Source organism: Lynx canadensis, chromosome A2, assembly GCF_007474595.2.
Source record: "Lynx canadensis isolate LIC74 chromosome A2, mLynCan4.pri.v2, whole genome shotgun sequence".
In the NCBI taxonomy this organism is placed as follows: Eukaryota; Metazoa; Chordata; class Mammalia; order Carnivora; family Felidae; genus Lynx; species Lynx canadensis.
The window spans coordinates 116,975,935-116,994,086 of record NC_044304.2 but is presented as its reverse complement, the minus strand read 5'-3'; positions in this window follow the sequence as shown (position 1 = coordinate 116,994,086).

Here is an 18,152-nt window from a genome sequence, read left to right as displayed (position 1 = left end):
ATCTTAGTCTAGAATGGGATCTGAGCAGGTACACTACATTTGTGTTCTTTTATATCTTTATAATACATGTGCATATTCCGAAGAGGGAATCACTGGACATCCTTTATTCAATATTGTAGTGGTTCTTCACTCTCAGTCCTCAGAGTTAGATGTGCAAGAAATACCATATTATCTATGATGTTACCTAATTTCAATTCCCAGCCTCCATCCTGCCAGAATATATTGGAAATGTAACATGAATTATTCTTGGGGCTTCCTTTCCAAGTCAGGGCTATTTCCAGGTTGTATTGTCATAAGTAGGGTCAAGGCTTGGAGGAAGGGGGAAAACGGAAGATGGTTGTTTAAAACAAGGCCCATCTGGTTGCCCCTAAGAAGACCATGGGCTCCTTTCACTTGGTCCCTTCAAGGCCATGCTTGTGAGACCTACGGTCCTCTTTCCTAAGCCATTTCTTCCGGAGACTTGCTCCCTCCCCCAAACATTGCCAGAAAGAAGAGCCCTCTTCCTCACTGCCCCATATCCAATGACATCTTTCCTTTCTGTGGCCCTAGGGAATATCTTTCTGACTCAGGAGAAGCCCAAACCTACCTACTATATTTACAAGGCATTCCACTTTTTCCTACAAACCCCAATTCTCTTAACTCTTCCACAAACACCAAAATCTTCTGTTCTAGAAGCAGGGAGGGCTTAATTTTCAAACCCTCTTCAAAGAAAACCTTCACAGTTCACCTTTCTCAGGAATCAAAGAAAGGAAGAAAAGCAAAAACAGTTCAGTTCCCATATTAAAACAGTCTGAAGATTAATTTTTTTGCCAAATCACTTAGAGAGCTCTCATTTGCTGCATATTCTGGCTACAAGAAAAAAGTAATGTAGTTTTCAATAGTCATGACCAATTGGGTTTTATATACAAGACAATTTCAAGAATGGTTGTCCAAAATGACTCTTAAGTTGAAAGGTTACCTCTTTGAGGCTGAGTTTGAATATAAACACATTGAAACATTTTCTTTTAAATGTATCCAAATTTTAGGCTGGGATTTCTCTCCAACCTAGCCTGTGTATTGTAATGATTTCTGTTAGCAAGTATTTTGAACTTAAAACCCTAGTTCTGACACACTGGCAATGTAATCAGCTACAGGCAGTCCCCAATCTTGGAATCTGTTGCTTGCCAAAAGATTGTTTTCACATCTGTTTTTATTAGAATATATGTTTCAAGTGTCACCAAACAATAGCATAGATTGTTGGGGGCGGCGGGGGGGGGGGGGGGTTGGTGAGGGGAAGATTTTGAGTTCTTTATGGCAGGGATAGTTCCTTTCTCCCTGTTCATAGAATTTATTATTTAATGTTTATACTATAAGACTAGTACATGCTCAACATGGAAAAACACAGGAAACAAAAGGAAACAACATTTTAATTGTCTATAATTTCACCACTGCTAAAATTAGGTATATGTCCTAATATTTTTTTTCTATGATTAGGAATATGGATTCTTTTTTTAAAAAAAAACAGTTTGAGGTTTAAAATCTGAGTGACAGTATTCATATCAACTGTAAATGGCAGATGGCATCTTTTTTATAAAAAAATTAATGTTTATTTATTTTTAGAGAGAGAGAGAGAGAGACAGTGCGCACGAGCAAGTGGGGGAGGGGCAGAGAGAGAGGGAGACATAGGATCCGAAGCAGGCTCCAGGCTCTGAGCTGTCAGCACAGAGCCCAAAGCGAGGCTCGAACTCATGAACCCGCAACATCATGACCTGAGCCAAAGTCAGATGCTCAACTGACCGAGCTACCCAGGTGCCCCTGGCAGACAGCATCTTAACACTGACCTCCAAGTTGCTTGTTAAGGGATGTTTATTAACCCCAAAGAATCCTCCATTGATGTACTTTCAAGTAATATAATATCACAAACTAGACTCATCGTCCTCAGCCCCTATCTGTCTACAAACTAACTCATTCAACTAGAGTGGAAATTTCAGGCTTCTTTCCGTCGGTCCCCCATTCTTGCCCACCCACCCAGTCCCAATCCAGTCAGGTTCCAGGCCTGTTGGCCTCACTTCCATGCTCCCTCATGCAACAGCCCTTTCTTTCTATGCTTTCTGTCACTGCCCTAAGGTACTGTCATTCAACACCACGAAGATTTGCAGTGTTCTTCCAGGCCTTCTGGTCTCCTTCCTTTGCTACTTCTGCTTGCCCTCCACACCGACAATAGTGATCTTCCTGAAACATGGCCCAGACCATGTCTCTATTGCCAGCAGAATGAAGTCCAAATGCTCGGTATCTGTGCACCTATCAGCCTCGTCTTCTACCACCCTCAACTTCGTACACACTGTGCCACAACCAAACGTATCTATTCTCCGTTCCCTGTGCACCCCTCAAGGTTTCCTTGGCCCTGGCCTTTGGTCTTTTTGTCTTCTCAGTCCGAATACTGTTTCCCTCTCGGCCACTCCCATGTGTATTTGTAGCTAACAAATACTTACATAATGCCTGCGATATGCCACGTTTGTGCTGTTCTCATCAGTGTCTCCGTATTAACTCATCTAACCCTCATACTAACTGTAAGAGGTAATTACTATTATTATCCCCATTTTAAAGATGGGAAAACTGAATTGTAGACTAAATCTTTCTGCTGTCTGCTCAAATACTACCCACATTTTAAGCCTCAGATTAAATGCCATTATCCACAAAGCATTCCCTATTGTCCTGAAATGGAATAACGAGAATAATGGGGTGGAAGAGGGTACGAAGGAGCAGGAGGAGAAAAAAAATTAATGGTAATCATTGCCAAACTTTCTGCTTAGTATTTAAATTGGATGGACTATCTTAATCCTTCCCATAAAGTTATGAGTTAAGTACTATTATCCTAATGTCTCAGATGAGGAAACCAAGGCTCAGAGAGGTTAAATGTCTTCTGCAAAGTCAAATAGTTTCTAAATGGCAGAGCAGAGCAATGTCCCTGCACTTGGAATTCTATCACTCCCCCTACACGACATTTTGTATATAGCGTATGTATCCTATATATGCCCTGTGTGTGTGTGTGTGTGTGTGTGTGTGTGTGTATACGTATCTCCCTGTGGTAGATGGCGTTTTTATTCCCAGTTATTTGCTGCTCTCCCTGCAAGAGGATCAGACATCCCAGCCTGTGGCCATATGACTTGCAGGGAGGGCTTCTCTGTGGGAGAACATTCACATTTCCCATCAGACTTTGCCACATGACTTGCTTTGGTCAATAAGGCAGAAACATAACCTTTAATTGCCATTGCATGCCTTTTTCTTTCCCTGCTTTTGTTCTCCTTTTCCCTCTGACATGTAAATGTCATGCTCTGGACAGAGGCTGCTCCTTTAGCCTGAGTCCCGGAATGAAGCAAATACACCAGCCAATCTTCAGGTGATGTGGGCATGAATAATAAAACTTCTTTGTAAGCCATTGATCTGGGGATTGTTTGTTACAATAGCATAACATACAGAAAACTGACTGACAAACTCCTCTTTCAGACAATAAGCATTTTGAGGGCAAGATGTTTGATTCATTTTTGTACCCTCCTATTCCACTCCCCATCCATACCCCAGGTAAACCTTCATCTGGAAGACCCTCAGCAAATATTGGCTTAATATATAAATACAAATAAATGTAATAAATAAATAAGTGAAATAAAACAATATAGGGACAAGAATATAAAACCAAATGCTTCCTTCCCTCCCTTCCTTCCTGCCTTCTTTCCTCCCTCCCAATTTCTTCTCTCTTCTCTCTCTCTTTCTTTCCCAATAATAGGCAACATGCAACTGTGCCACACTTAGTATTTAACAGATGGAGCTGGTCTCCAATCTAGGTTGTAGATCCAGGCAGAAAGCACTTCAATTTTGACTCTAGATTTACATGACTATCAACGGCTCAGGAGAGAATATTCTTGCCCACACATGGACCGTGTGGCCAAACATTTGGTAGTAGTACTGGGATTCATAGATTGATATCTGGAATTTCTGGGAGGCTGTGTCTTCTTTGTGGGAATTTCTGGCTAAATCAGTACTTGATGAAACTTTGCCACTCTCAGTTGTTCCATGATTCAGACAAATCTGAGGTGGTTCTCCAGGAGGATCTATAGAGATTTAAATCCAATCCCAAAGCCACATAAATGCATCAATCACTTCTGAAATTGTAACTTGTTGAACAAAAGCAAATAAACAGCAACAACAAAATAGCTCTCTAGTTTTTTGACATTCTTAGCTGAGGGTGTAGGGAAATGAATTCAGGTGTCAGTTGTTAATTGATTTATCCACACATTCACTGGTCTTGGCTGATAGATGTGAGGAAGGAAAGATATTTTTAATTTTCCTTCACTTCCCAGTTCAAACATTGTGCGACACCAGCAAGAAAAGTAATTTTACGACGTTGGAGGTAAATAAGTAAATTGTCTCAGAGCTCTTTAATTCTCATAACTCCCATGATCCAAAGTATCAAATAAAGCTTTTCAACAAATTTCTACCACCTTACTACATAAAGGTTTAAAAACAATTTTTGTGTGTGTGTGATACTCTCTTGGCTTCTACTTCTGACAAATATCCCATAAATCAGCCATGATGAAGGGCCAAATGGAAGAAGATTAACAATCTTTATCACATTCTCTATCTTAACATAGAATTATCCTGGCTTGCAAAGTTCACTGCAGAGATTCTACTACTGAGTGAAGAAGTGAAAAATGGTACCCAAACTGCTCCTTGGACTTCACTAAGTCTATTGAAACCTGTTCTTCCCCTTTGTACTAGAAAATACCCTATATGTTGCAAGTGAATTTACTTTTTTCCACATTTAGACCAAACTTCTCAGATGTTCTATAGGCCTTACAAGTACAGTTAAGATTTTTCCTAAAGTTCTCAGGCACTTGAGCAGCGTTTGACTCACAGATCACAGAATGATGCCTCTCTTCATTCAGTAAATGGTGGCTTCTCCCCTTTGTTCTGAGAAATTTTGTAGCAGCTATTTATCGTTGCTATTATTATTATTATTATTATTATTATTATTATTATTGTTATTACTATGAGCCACCAAACAGAGAGCTCTTGATCATTAAGTGCTGATATTTTTTTTAACATTATGAGTTTCTTTTTAATGTTGTCTGTTTAATTTGCTTTTCCCATTTTTCATGGTCCCTCTCTCTATTCAAGCTGAATCAGGTTTGGGTTTACAGTCAGCAAGTGGTGACATCTTATGTCACAACCATAGCTGACCCTCCTCACCAACACTCAGCCAGTGTCCCTGGAATGAACCTTATCACGCACAGTGTTGTTCATTCCAGTGTGTTTGGTAAAAATCTCCACAGGTCTGCTCCGGGAGTTTTCTCCTCATGTATTCTGAGCTCAGCCACAACGAAGCTGACGGAAACGCTGAAAGAAGACCTCTTTCCACTGTCCTTCCGCTAAGAAATGCCGGGCCCCACCAGTTAGGGACGCCTTCATCCTCTCTACAGAGACACATGGAGGCAGAGCTACGACGGCAGGCTGGCATCACATCTGTCCACCAAGACTTTGATTATAGAAAGAGGGCTTGGCTCTATCAAGATATTAACTTGGCACTTTTCATCTTCATTCAAATGCCTCTGGGGGCAGGGGGAGAAACACTGAGCCAACCCCGAATAATAAAATGGTAATAAAAATGAGAATCATTATCATCGGAGTCTCTGGATTTGATTCTCCGCAAAGAGAAGGCATAGGAAGGGCCTTTGAGGAAGAGCCAACATTCCAAGCTCTACCTTTGTCCTCCTCCCACCACCCCCCTTGTTGATTCTTTGATGTTCATGGGGAAAATCCTTTGTAGGGGCCAGATCCTCTCCCATCGCATTTCTCCCCCCTCCCCACCTTTATAATAAGTGCAAGCCCTTCCATTTGTGTGGTGCTCTGCGCTTGCAAACTGCTTCCGCATCCTTGGCCCCACCTCTGCAGTGTGCTCGAGAGAAAGACGACTCTGTGTTCTTAGCACGCATATTCAGCCTGAGCCATCTTGCCTAAGGTCAAGCAAGTGCACATTCCCAACAAACCTTGTGCAACTTGGAATTTCCTTGGCAGCCACTGGGGGCAGTGACATATCTCTCATCCAGGTTTCTCTGACCCGACTGCTTGATTGACAAATGGTAGGAGCCGGGAAAATCCTAAAGGCCAAAGGAACAAGCCACATGTGCCTCTCCACCATGGCTTCTGTGTTTTGCACACCTGTTGGCTCATGTTTCCAAAGGCAGTTGACATCTGCTGACCTACAGGCTACCTGAGCCTGGAAAAAGGGGCTGAAGTCTCTCCATTTCTAGGTATAGGTTTCAACATCTGTAACCCATAAGCAACAAGGAGTAGCAGGATCTGGGCATGATGGTTCTAGAAGTCCTTCCTGCTTTCCTGTGATCTGGTGTCTTGTGCAGTTCTTTCTGTAAATTCTTTTTTATGGAAAACTGAATCTCATACATGGAAGAAAAAAAAGAGTACAAAGTTGCATACAAAGAAAAAAAGTACACCTCCCTTCCACCCCAAGCTCCTCATGTCTCTTGCCAGAAGTTACAACTGTTACTGGCTCCTTGTGTATCCTTCCAGGACTATTCTATACACATACAAAAAAACAAAACAAAACAAAACTATACACACACACATACACACACGCGCGCACACACACACACACACACACACACACACATTTTGTATATATATGTGTATCTATAAACTAGAAGTTGTTAAAGCCCATGGATGGTTTCTGAATGATGCTGAATTATCTCACACGTTCTCTTGTCTGGTTTTATATTGATACAGCTCAAGCTGTAAATTCTTCATTAGCTCTAAGACACTCACATATTAAAGCTTTTCAAATTATAAATTCAATATAGATTATGCACTTTTTTGTGTGTGTTAAGCCTAATAGCCAAAGTGAATAATCTTGCTTTATCAGTGTAATTCCTTCCTTCCAAGAAAGATCTTATATGGAATCAACCAACTTTTAAAACTTTACAGGGACGCCTGGGTGGCTGAGTCAGTTGAGAGTCCAACTCTTGGTTTTGGCTTAGTTCATGATCTTACGGCTTCGTGGGTTTGAGCCCTGTGATGGGCTCTGTGCTGGCAGAGTCTGCTTGGGATTCTCTCTCTCTCTTCTCTCCCTCTGCCCCTCCCCAACTCACACTGTCTCTGTGTCTCTCCAAATAAATAAATAACTTTAAAAAAAACTTCACACATAATTTAATTTCTGAGAACTTAGTGGCTTCTTGTAACTTTGTTGTTGAATCTTTACTTAGAAAATGACTCTCTTGGGGCACCTGGGTGGCTCAGTCAGTTAGTTAAGCACCCAACTTCAGCTTAGGTCATAACCTCACAGTTCACCAATTCGAGCCCGGCATCTGGCTCTGTGCTGACAGCTCAGAGCCTGGAGTCTTCTTCAGATTCTGTGTCTCCCTCTCTCTTTCCTCCTCCCCCACACGCACTCTGTTTCTCTCTCTCTCTCTCTGTCTCTTTCTCTCAAAAATACATAAAAACATTAAAAAATTGTTTAGAAAGAAAATGACTCTCTTTTTGCACATTGGGTAGGACTGTTATTAAGAAGCCCCCTTGTAGCCTCATGTAGGTATTCTAGTTTCTTTCTATCTTGCCAGGTTCTCAAGGAACTCCTAAAGTCATAGGCTTTGTGGGTTGGCTTCTGTCCCCTGAAAAATACCCTCAGGCCAGGCAAACACTGGAAAATACTAAGTCCTGACACTAACGGCTAGTGTTCACTTAGAACCTCCCTGTGAGAGGCATTATCCAAAAATTTCACATTCATACGTATGTGCTCTCAGACCCCACGTAGTATATCTAGTAGTTATATTTTGCAGATGAAGATGACAGATCTTAGAGAAGTTAAGTAACTGGCCCAAGATCAAAGTATTGCTCTACTAAGTGGCAAACAGAACATGTTTTGGTTCCACAGCTTGTACTCTTAACCCCTTGGATGACTAGCTCATACTAACTTTCAAGTGAATCTTGATTCCCATTCAGTGCATTCAGCAACCTCACCAACAATCTCACGTACTAATGTACACCATTCACCCTGCAAGCAAAGCTTTCCTTTATCTTCCAGCAAGGCTGATCTGACCTGGCTCCAGGACTCCAAGTTCTCCAGGCAATCCCCCGACACCTGTTCTTAGACCTTGACAGCTGTCTCTGGATATCAATTTGTACATTTGGCATCTTTGTGCTGTTTTTATTATTGGTTATTATAACTTGTAATTTGTATGAGGCTGAAGGACCTTTCACCCTTGTGGACTGACTGGCCTGGATGCCAAACCAGTCTTGGTGAACAGGTGTCAACAGAAAGGTGTGTCCCACGATATGAAGGTTAGCCCAGTGTCAGGGTGAGAGGTGAGCTCCACTCCGGACCTCTGTTACTGCCATGGAGGGAACGCGCACTTTGGAAATCAAGATGAGATATTTCATCCTGGCTTAAGAAGTGACACATACAGAGAGAAAGGGAAATACCTTAATTCTGGAATGTGAACTGGACACAGGCAGTGGATTGTGAACCAATGCTGTGTCTGTCTCATTAGAATTCCCAGCATGGGCCGTGCTACCAGGCATCCTGAATTACATTCTTACCTGGGGACTCCTGCTCCTGCATCCCAGAGGATCTTTACCTTTTGAGGAAATACAGTTCGCATGGTCTCCAGGCATGTTCCAGAATTGCCGTGGCTGCTGAGGTGTGACAATGAGGATGCCTATTTCCGTGGAACCCAGCCATTTTTGAAGACCACCGGGCAATGACTTTTACCTTCTGATCACTTTCACTGTTTAATATTCACCATGCTGCCCCTGCAACGAAAGCACAACAGACATGCCTCTTTAAGAACAGGTGAGGCCAGCAAGAACTGCTATATCATAAAGCCTTCTAAGGATCAGACATACCCACTGACAAATGAGAGGGCAGTGTGGGTTGAAACTGATTTCTGGGTGAATGACTTTTTCAAACAAAGGGCCTCAATCAAATGAAAATCAGGTTTCAGAGATTGCACGCAGCACAGGAAAGCAGACAGAGGACGCAAACAGGCCAGCCAGTTCTCCTGTTCCCTCCACACGCACATCACCAACCCCTTCCTTTCAGTCTTCCCTTGGTGGCCCAGGAGGGTGAGCATTCCCTTCTGAGCCTGAACCACAGATGAGTTAGAATCTCTGTGGAAGTGGCACTGTGAATTTGGCACCACTTTGGAGAAACACCCCAGACGAGAGGACCAAGTACATCTGACACACAGAGGAAGATCAGGGACGATGAATCGGTGCGCATTTCTCCTAGCCAGTGGCTTGTTCTCAGCCTCAGCCTCCGCTCCAAAGCTGCATTCGTTTCCGAGATGCTTTTCAGTTTAGTAATCACCATTCTTTCAGTCTGAGAGATAAGCATGTGAGCATCGGCAAAGGTGTAGGTAAAGGTGCAAATGTAGGAGAAAGTGGAGGTGTAATGGATGACCATTACGTGGAGAGTGGCTCTGTCATACCCAATACCCTCTTTGGAACCAAAGAATCTTTCTCGTCCTTGCTTATCTTCCTCTTGCAACCATTTCCTCTTGAATTGTTTCCTGTTGAAACTATTACAAGTCTAAGTCGGAATGTTCCCGTTTTCTCTGGTTACAGCTTCCTTCCAGCTCCTCAACTTTTGGGTTGCTAATATTTCCAGAAAAAAAGCCGGTTGCATTAATGGAATGTAGCATAAATGAAAACAATAATAGCTGATCGGTGTGTTTTCCTATCTGCCAAGAAACAAAAGTGCCTGTGGTTTTCAGGGATGCTGCATATTGGATGTAAGAAACAAGTGTCTGGTCTTTCTCCAAAAGAGGCTGCTTTGAACACACTTGCCCCGTCATTAAACCAGAGACGTCTGTTTTCTTCCAGTGAGGGCTGTTGCTCTTTCAGTTGCATTTTCTGCCACAGTCATGATATCTTGTTTATGCACAGTGGTCTTTTGTTAGGAAAAAGGAAAGTGGGTTAATAGAGGGTTCTCAAATTCCTTTCTTATGTGCTTTATGTCCTTCGGGGATAAATTTCATGGTTTCTACCATAAACGTAGCACGGACTTTAGGTTTTCTGGCTCAGATAAATATCTTTTAATCACTTTCGAGTTGGAGTAAAACTTTGGAACACTTTGATTCCTACAAAGAGAACTTGGGGCCATGTTGCAGATACATGTATAACTCATCTTGAGAGCATTAGAAGGATCCCTGATTCTTATATTGCTTTCAGGATCCCCTAATCAAAATAGCCCCTACTCATTGCAGCTAATATCCGTGTCGCTCAGGTACTCTGTGTGCGTGCTGCAAGGCAACTATTCAACTTCAGCTTTTGCCTTCAGAGCTGAACCTTGTCTTTATGAGACACGTCGTCGCTTAGCAGGTTGAAGACAGATTCCAAGTATAAGTGGGCTGGATCCCCGCCGAGCAGTAGGGAAGACCCCAAGTTGACAAAGTCTTCAAGTCTGTCTGCAGTGTTCCCTTCATCTTTCCTTTTTTGGGGAGAAGGGAGGCTAGGCTTAGGAATGTGCCCCAGGAGGACTCAACAGGGATGGCCAAAAAAAATGCACACCCTGTCAGATCTGCAGATGCTGTGGATTATGTCCTTTAAGAGAAGGACTAGGAGTGATTATGGTGGAGGGTAGGATGTCTGGCTCCCACTTGGTCCTTTAGCTCTGAAGTGAGTGACATAAAATGTCATAACAACTTTGGATTCATCTTGCTTTGGGGACCAGAATGCCAATGCACTGGAGGGTGGTGGTTGCTGTTTTTTCCAGGGCAATTGCTTTGCAGATTCCACTCATTTTTCATCTTATGTTTCAAAATTCAGCTCTTATTAATTGCAGCAGTATCATGAAAAAGACTAGCTATTCCTATCCATTGGCTTTTTCAACTCAACAATGAAGAAAATGAAGAGAAACCTAGGACACCTAGGAAAAAAGTTCCCCAATCTCTGCTTTTAGAGGCAGAGCATGGAGAGTTGGATGTGCCTTTTCTCTTGCTGGATCCTTTTAAAGAAATAGCTATTTTCCAGCACATGATTGAGAAGCAAAGTGTCAAATTGTCACCGCTCATCTGCTTGCTGCTCCTGATTTCTTGCTGAACCCCAAAACTACATCCACACAGAAACCTTCTCCCCAGGGGCCTTCCCAATATTGGTGTTGATATTTAGCTCTATTTGTTTTTCTGACACAAGAAATGATTGGTTTTAGTTTTGCCTTTATTGGTTTATTTTCAAACTTCTCCTTAAAGCAGTACTTATTATATTAGGTTGATGAAGCTACCATCATTCTTTTCCTTTTCTAAGCAATAACCTTGCTCTTACCCTGAGAGAAACTTTTCCCTCCATTCCTTGCTTTTCCCTCCATCTTGAACCTCAGAGTTCATCCACTGTCACCCCTGATGATTTTTTCCTAAGAGCATTAAACTTTTCTCCACGGATGCAATTAGGGCTCCCTGTCACTTCAGAGGCTTGAGCAATCACCTTTATGAGAAATATTGAATCAATCCCCTCTGAAGATCTCACCTTTTCAAAACATGAGTTATATCTGACATTGATTTCTACAAAATTCCCATGGACTCATGAGCTGGACCTAGACATCGATTTCAGAAGATGGACCTACACTTTCTCAGTAACAGGGTTTTGCTTTCTTCTTGTGATGTAATGTGGCCCTCATATTCCTAATGCAAACTTTTGAACTTTGCACTGCTGAACTGATGCTATCAAAACAAAATAATTTTCACACCCAAGGCCGTGTTTGTGTGATTTTGACAGCCTTGTGCAGCATATTGCAAAGCAACAATTTTTCTTAATATCAGCCACTGGAACAAAGTTATGAGTGAGCGATGTTGCTATTATATAGAGCCACTGATGGCCAAGCCAAAAGCTGTGTGATTTCTCTTCTGGAAATTGTTTGCTATCTCTGCCTCATATGCATCCAAGCACTAAAAAAATCATTTTGACCTCAGCCTCAGGCTGCCTTGTCACCAGTTATATGTTCTAAGACTTCCAGGGGAAATCAAAACATCCCAAACATGGGTCGCATCTATTTTGAATCACCAGGCATACACACGATCCAGGTACTTATCTGACTCTTTTTATTCCTCCTCTTAATTAAAACTCTTGGAAAGTAATTTATTGGCATTTTTAATGTACTGCCCTGTTTGCCCAAAGATGCAATTTATAAAATTGCTATCTAGCAGCAGTAACCACAGCAATAACCAGGTGGCTCTCGGGAATGCTTGTTTATTTTAAGTGAGACATCTTGGCCTTTTTTATTTTTAACTTCACAAGGGGAAATTCAGCATTCGTACTTTTTGTTTGGGGCTCTAATCACTGGAACAAACTCGAGAAAAGAAAACAGAGCCCACAGGAATGAGGAATAATTTACAACTAAACCCATGAAGATGAAAGGGAGAGAGCAAAGAGGGAATTAGTGACTTAACAAGAGTGCAGCCTGACCTGCTCCCCAGTTTCGTTGACTTCCTGACAAAACTGAATGTCGCTTTAACCCACTGTACGCTGCCCTAGAACTGGCACCTGGCCTCAATCTGGCCACTAGTGTGGGTCTTAACATTTTCTTTTTTATCTCTGAGAAGTAGATGAAGAGAAGTTTTGGGAATCCAAATTTATTTTTCCTGCCTGGCTTTTTTCAAACTTGCTCCCCGCATCCTGTATGTACTTAGTGATTTAAAACACAATTTTTCAAATGTTTATTTATTTTTGAGAGAGAGACAGGCAAGCATGAGTTGGGGAGGGGAAGACAGAGAGGGAGACACAGAATCCAAAGGAGGCTCCAGACTCAGAGCTGTCAGCACAGAGCCCAATGCCAGGCTTGGACTCACAGACCGCGAGATCATGACCTGAGCTGAAGTCGGACACTTAACCAACTGAGCCACACAGGCGCCCCTAAAAAAATTTTTTTAACCAAGTCCTTCTAGATGAAATTCAAAGGCACTTCCTCACATTTTTCTTCATTGATTTGCACATTCATTTATTTCATTTATTCTTTCAATAGGCCATTAATCAGATCCAAACTAGACACTACGCTAGGGTTTTGGGGAAAATGGAGGCACAGGAAAGTGAATTAGCAACATTCTTGCCTTCTAAGACATTAGAATTTAGAAGTGGAAATGGTTATTGTTCACAATAACCATAAATGAAATGTAAAGTATGTTGGGTTCAGTGAAAGTTTATGAACAAAATTTTATGGAAATTCTGAGAAGCTAAAAATCTACCCTTGGTAAGAAGCTTAAAAAAGACTTTAAGAGGACTTAACCTTGGAATTTGCTTGGCAAGATGAAATCATTTCCAAGAAGCAGAGCGTGAGCTAATGGAAAGCAAGGAGTAGGAAAGTAGGAAGAAGAGGGCACAGTCATCAAGGGGAGGGGAACTTCCAGTTTCACAGAAAGCTTCGGAGGGTTGGAGAAGCAGCCTGGGGATGGTAATGCAATGAATGCCACTCTGAAGTGTCTGAAGAGGGGACCTTGTAATGGAGAATCTCTCTTACCAATGCCTTATGAATTCCATTCAGGATCACAGACTTCTAGAGTTGAAAGGGATGTTAGAAATCTAGGCCAGTCCACACACCTTACAGATAAGGAACCTGAGGTCCAGACAGGTTAAGCTAACCTGTCTGGGATCACATAGCCACTTAAAAGCAGAGCCTAGACCAGAACTCTTTGGAGTCAGCTTTTTTGTATTGTTCGGAAGCCACAGAGGTCAGTAAGAAGGAGGTAACAGTCTGGGAAGGCAAGAGTAGAAGACAAAACCATACAGTGTGTTTACTGCAGAGTTGGGCTTGTTTTCTCAGGAGAGTAGAACTACCAGCTGGATATGCACTGGTAGGAAGGAATTAGAGTTAAGGATGGGCCCAAGGGGCTCCAGACTAGAAGAGAGGACTCACAGGACAAGGAATCCAACCACCTTACCCTAAAGTGGTCAGTCACCCTACACATATAGCTCTTGGCAGCCTTCCTTTCGACTTACTCTTAATTAAGAATGCACAACCAAAGGATACAAGCTTTTGAGGAAAGTCCATAATACATCAGAGAATATATAAGATAAACCAAGAAGAAAATAGGATTCCAGAGGATTTAGAGAAAAGAGACACCCACTACCTCTTAGGCCTAGAAGATGTGAGCAGACACTTAGCTTCTAGTAACTTACCACTGCAGTCACCATAGCATAGGAACACACATTCAAATGTAGCATCCATTTTGGCACAGCAGATAGAATTTTGTCATGCAAAGATTAGGTGGTGAAGGGAAAAGAAATTCCAGTTAAATTGGATCTAAACTTCAAGGTTTGATTGGGACCCTGTCTTCAAAATAAAACTAAATACTGTGAAATGTAAGTTTATTGTATGCATCAAATTTTATCTTACAATTGTAACTACTAGTTTTGAGAACAGATGATGAATTGGTCAATTGTAACTTTTTTTTTTTTTTTTTAGAGAGAGAGAGAAAGAGAGAGAGAGAGATACTTTTTCCATATGGCTTCTTGAGTTATATTCTGCTTTCCCAGTGTGATCATTAACAGGTCATTTTTGCAGAAACATTTGGGACTGTCTGTTCTCTCAGAGGTCTCTCTTAATCCTTGGATATCAAAACGATTCTCTATTGGAGCTACTATCCCGTTCTCTTCAACAATTATTAACTTAAAAGAAATACTTTACAGACCTTTTTTTTGCCAAAGGCCTCCCAAAGATGCAGTTCTGTGTCACCACTTGGTAAAATCCTCTGTCTTTGCTTGAGTTGCAGTTTTGTCATTTATTTGCATTGTAGTTGCATCATTTGGACTTAGATTATTCAGGGGGCAACCTGATATCACTTAGTGTGTTTATTTCAAGTGCATAGAGGTTCTTTCTCCCCATCTTTACCCTTTCGGATTATGGAACAGCATAGGTCAATTATGCTTTGAAACTAAAATGCTAGCCAAAAGCCTAATCATGCTCACAAAAAAATACCCATACACAGGTTAAAACTTTTATGTCTTTCATGTGATTAAATTTGGGAGGAAATATGTTGCCACTACCACATTACTGATCATGGAATCGTGACTCCCGTAATTTCTGAAGCCACACTAGCAAAGTTAATTATAAAATCTATAATGTGACGCTGTAATTTATATGGTGAGTCCTTTGGTAAGGACCATAATCAGCTCACCTGGAGGATGTGGGTCCATTGAGAGCTGAGAAGTGGCTGGTGGGGTTCATGGGTCCACAAATTGTACCCCCTTTGCTGCTACAATAAATCCAGAGTTATATATTCTGTAGAGGGTATGACTTTGGGTTAATGACTACAGAGGCATGTGGTTGGATATCAGTGATGGTGGAAGATTCTGTGTCCAACTGTGATGGTTAACTTTATGTGTTAACTTTATGGCCACAAGACGCCCTTATGTTTGGTCAAACATTATTCTGGGTGTGTTTGTGAGGGTGTTTCTGGATGCGATTTGAATTGGTAGCCTGGGTAGAACAAATTGCTCTCCCTAATGTGGGTGGGCCTCATCCAATCAGTAGAAGGCCTGAATAGAACAACAAGATTGAGTAAGAGGGAACTCCTCCTGCCTGACTGCCTATAGCTGAGACATCATTTTTTTTTTTCCTGCTTTCAGACTCAAACTGAAACATCAGTTCTTCCTGGGTCTCAAGCCTACCAGCCTTCAGATGGGAACTTACATCATTAGATCTTCTGGTTCTCAGGCCTTCAAACTCAGACCACTACTACACTAGCAGCTTTCCAGCCTACCAACTGAAATTCCTGGGACTTGTCATCCTCCATATATACATAAGGGAGTGGCACCTGTATCAGATATTTCTGGTTCAAATCTTATCTTTGCCACATATTAGTCATGACATTTTTAACTTCCATGTGCCTCAGTTTCCTCACTTGTAAAATGGAGATAATAATAAAACCCACCCCATATGGTTTTTCTAAGGATTTAATAAACAAAAACATTTAAAAGAGTGCATGGCATATAGTAAGTGTTCAATAAATGTCACCTTTGATCTCAGGGATACACAAAGATGATGAATCTTGTATTTATGATTTTGGATTTGGTGTCTCCTGGGTGAGGTTTTGAGATGTGGTTCATGTAGTCTTCACATCTTGTCCCTGCCCTTTTTGACCTTTCCCTTGTTTTCCCGTCTCTTAATTACCCTATATCATAATCATTCCTGTAAATATTTATATCTCCAGGCTGACATTGTCATCCTGATCAACAGAATCCATCTCTGAGATCTCTGTACTCAGAATCTCAGGGAATATTAGAACTAGAAAGTAAATAGCATCTACTGCAAACAAATTTAAATTTCCTCTCCTTTATGAAGATAATGAAAAGTTATACATGACCTTGGCAGTAAAATTTGGAAAGCAGAGAAAAGATAATCTTTCCTGAGTTTGCTTGGTAGTAAGTCGCTTCATTCTTTGCACTCCCATAGCATTTTTTTATGCCTCTCTTTTATAATATTTGATGGTATGTGTTTTTCACCCATTTTCCCCAAGACAAGGAGAAGGCCCTCCTTCCATGCCTCAGTGGATGGCCTGTCCACCACCTTCACTCATAAATGGATGTATGACTAAGTTACTGACTAATTATATGAAGGGTTGAGTGGGTAAGTGAAGGAAGGGAGGAAGAAAGGGAGGAAGGAAGGAAGGACTAAGACAAATACATATTTTCCCCACAGCCTTATCCTATGGGTACCAGATCACCTGAGACTGGAATGAAAGCCCTACCTCTAACAGGCTGTATTATATGTATACATATTTTTATGACTTACATTGAAAATTAAGCATGTGGTAATGGCCCATTTCATTTTTATGAATGTGTAAATTAGGACAATAAAATCTGAAATTAAATTCACAGACCAGCTTCAACTCTGCCATCTCTAGTTTTCCTTGCTATGTCCTTTCCAGGACACTCAGCTCAGAATTTTAGTTTAGTATATTTTAAAATTTCCTGGGTTATCTTTTTCCCTGTATTAACCTTTTTGCTAAATCCAATTGTTCCCTTTAGACATGACTGGTTGATCTAAGGTTAGATGTAGTAAGTAAAAGAGTAGATTCACAAAGGCACGCACTAAGGAGCCTCAGGTGGTAGAACTTACAATAGTCTCTATCTGTGGCTTTCTTAGGGATTCAATCATAAATAACTCAAATATAATAAAGCACATTAAAAAGAGACATGAATCCTGGACCTGATCAAGCTTCTACACCCATTAGTGATTTGTAGAAAAATAGAGAGGACAGAGAAATGTGGAGGGGGGTGTAGGCAACAAAATCACAACTGCTGGAAATTCTATAAGGCAAAGACTAGTTCCTTCAAAAAGTTAAGAGAGAGAGCATGAGGTGTGGGGATATAAGGGTAATCTATTGATAAGAAGCACATCAAGTCAACCCAAGGTGTGAGCCTTGTTTGGATCTTGATTCAAGCAAAATAATGGTTAAATAAAGTGACATTTGTGAGATAATTGAACCATGTATATTAACAAGTTATTATCAATTTTTAAAAGGTGAGATAATGATATTATGGTTGTATATTTTTTAAGGTGTTCTTATCTTTTACAGGTGTACACTAAAGTATTTCTGAGTAAAATATTGTAATTTTTCAGATTCAAAATAATACAGAAGGGAGTTTTGCTTCTAGATAAGATGGAGGAACAGGGGCCAGATTTATCCCTTTCCTGAAACTCCCTCTCCTCCAAAAAAAGACAAAATACATGAAATAATGGTTTTTAAGGCAGTGGACAAAGGACAGTCTTTTCTGAGAGAAAGGGGAAAAATAGGTGAGTCCTATCATTGCAATGGCTTCCTGATTGAAAAAGTCTCTAGATGATGGCACAAGAAAGATGTAACCCCAAAAGAATCCAAAGGTCTCCCTGAGTTGAAGAGATAGACTGGAGACTCCAAGGAGGGAATTATTGGCAGGGCAGAATACTGGAAATGAGAGAGCTGCACAGAAAAAAATCTCAGAGATATGTGGAGAGTCACCCATGAACATTCAACAGAGTGTGTGTCAGTGCATGCATGTGAAGAAAGTATCTGAGGCCAGAGAAAGAACTACCAAAAGGATCAGAGGAAACAGTGCCCAGGTCTCACACAAGGGCCTGCTCTCACCAACTAGCCGCAAGAACCTACAAGTCAAGGGGCATGCGGTTGAGCATT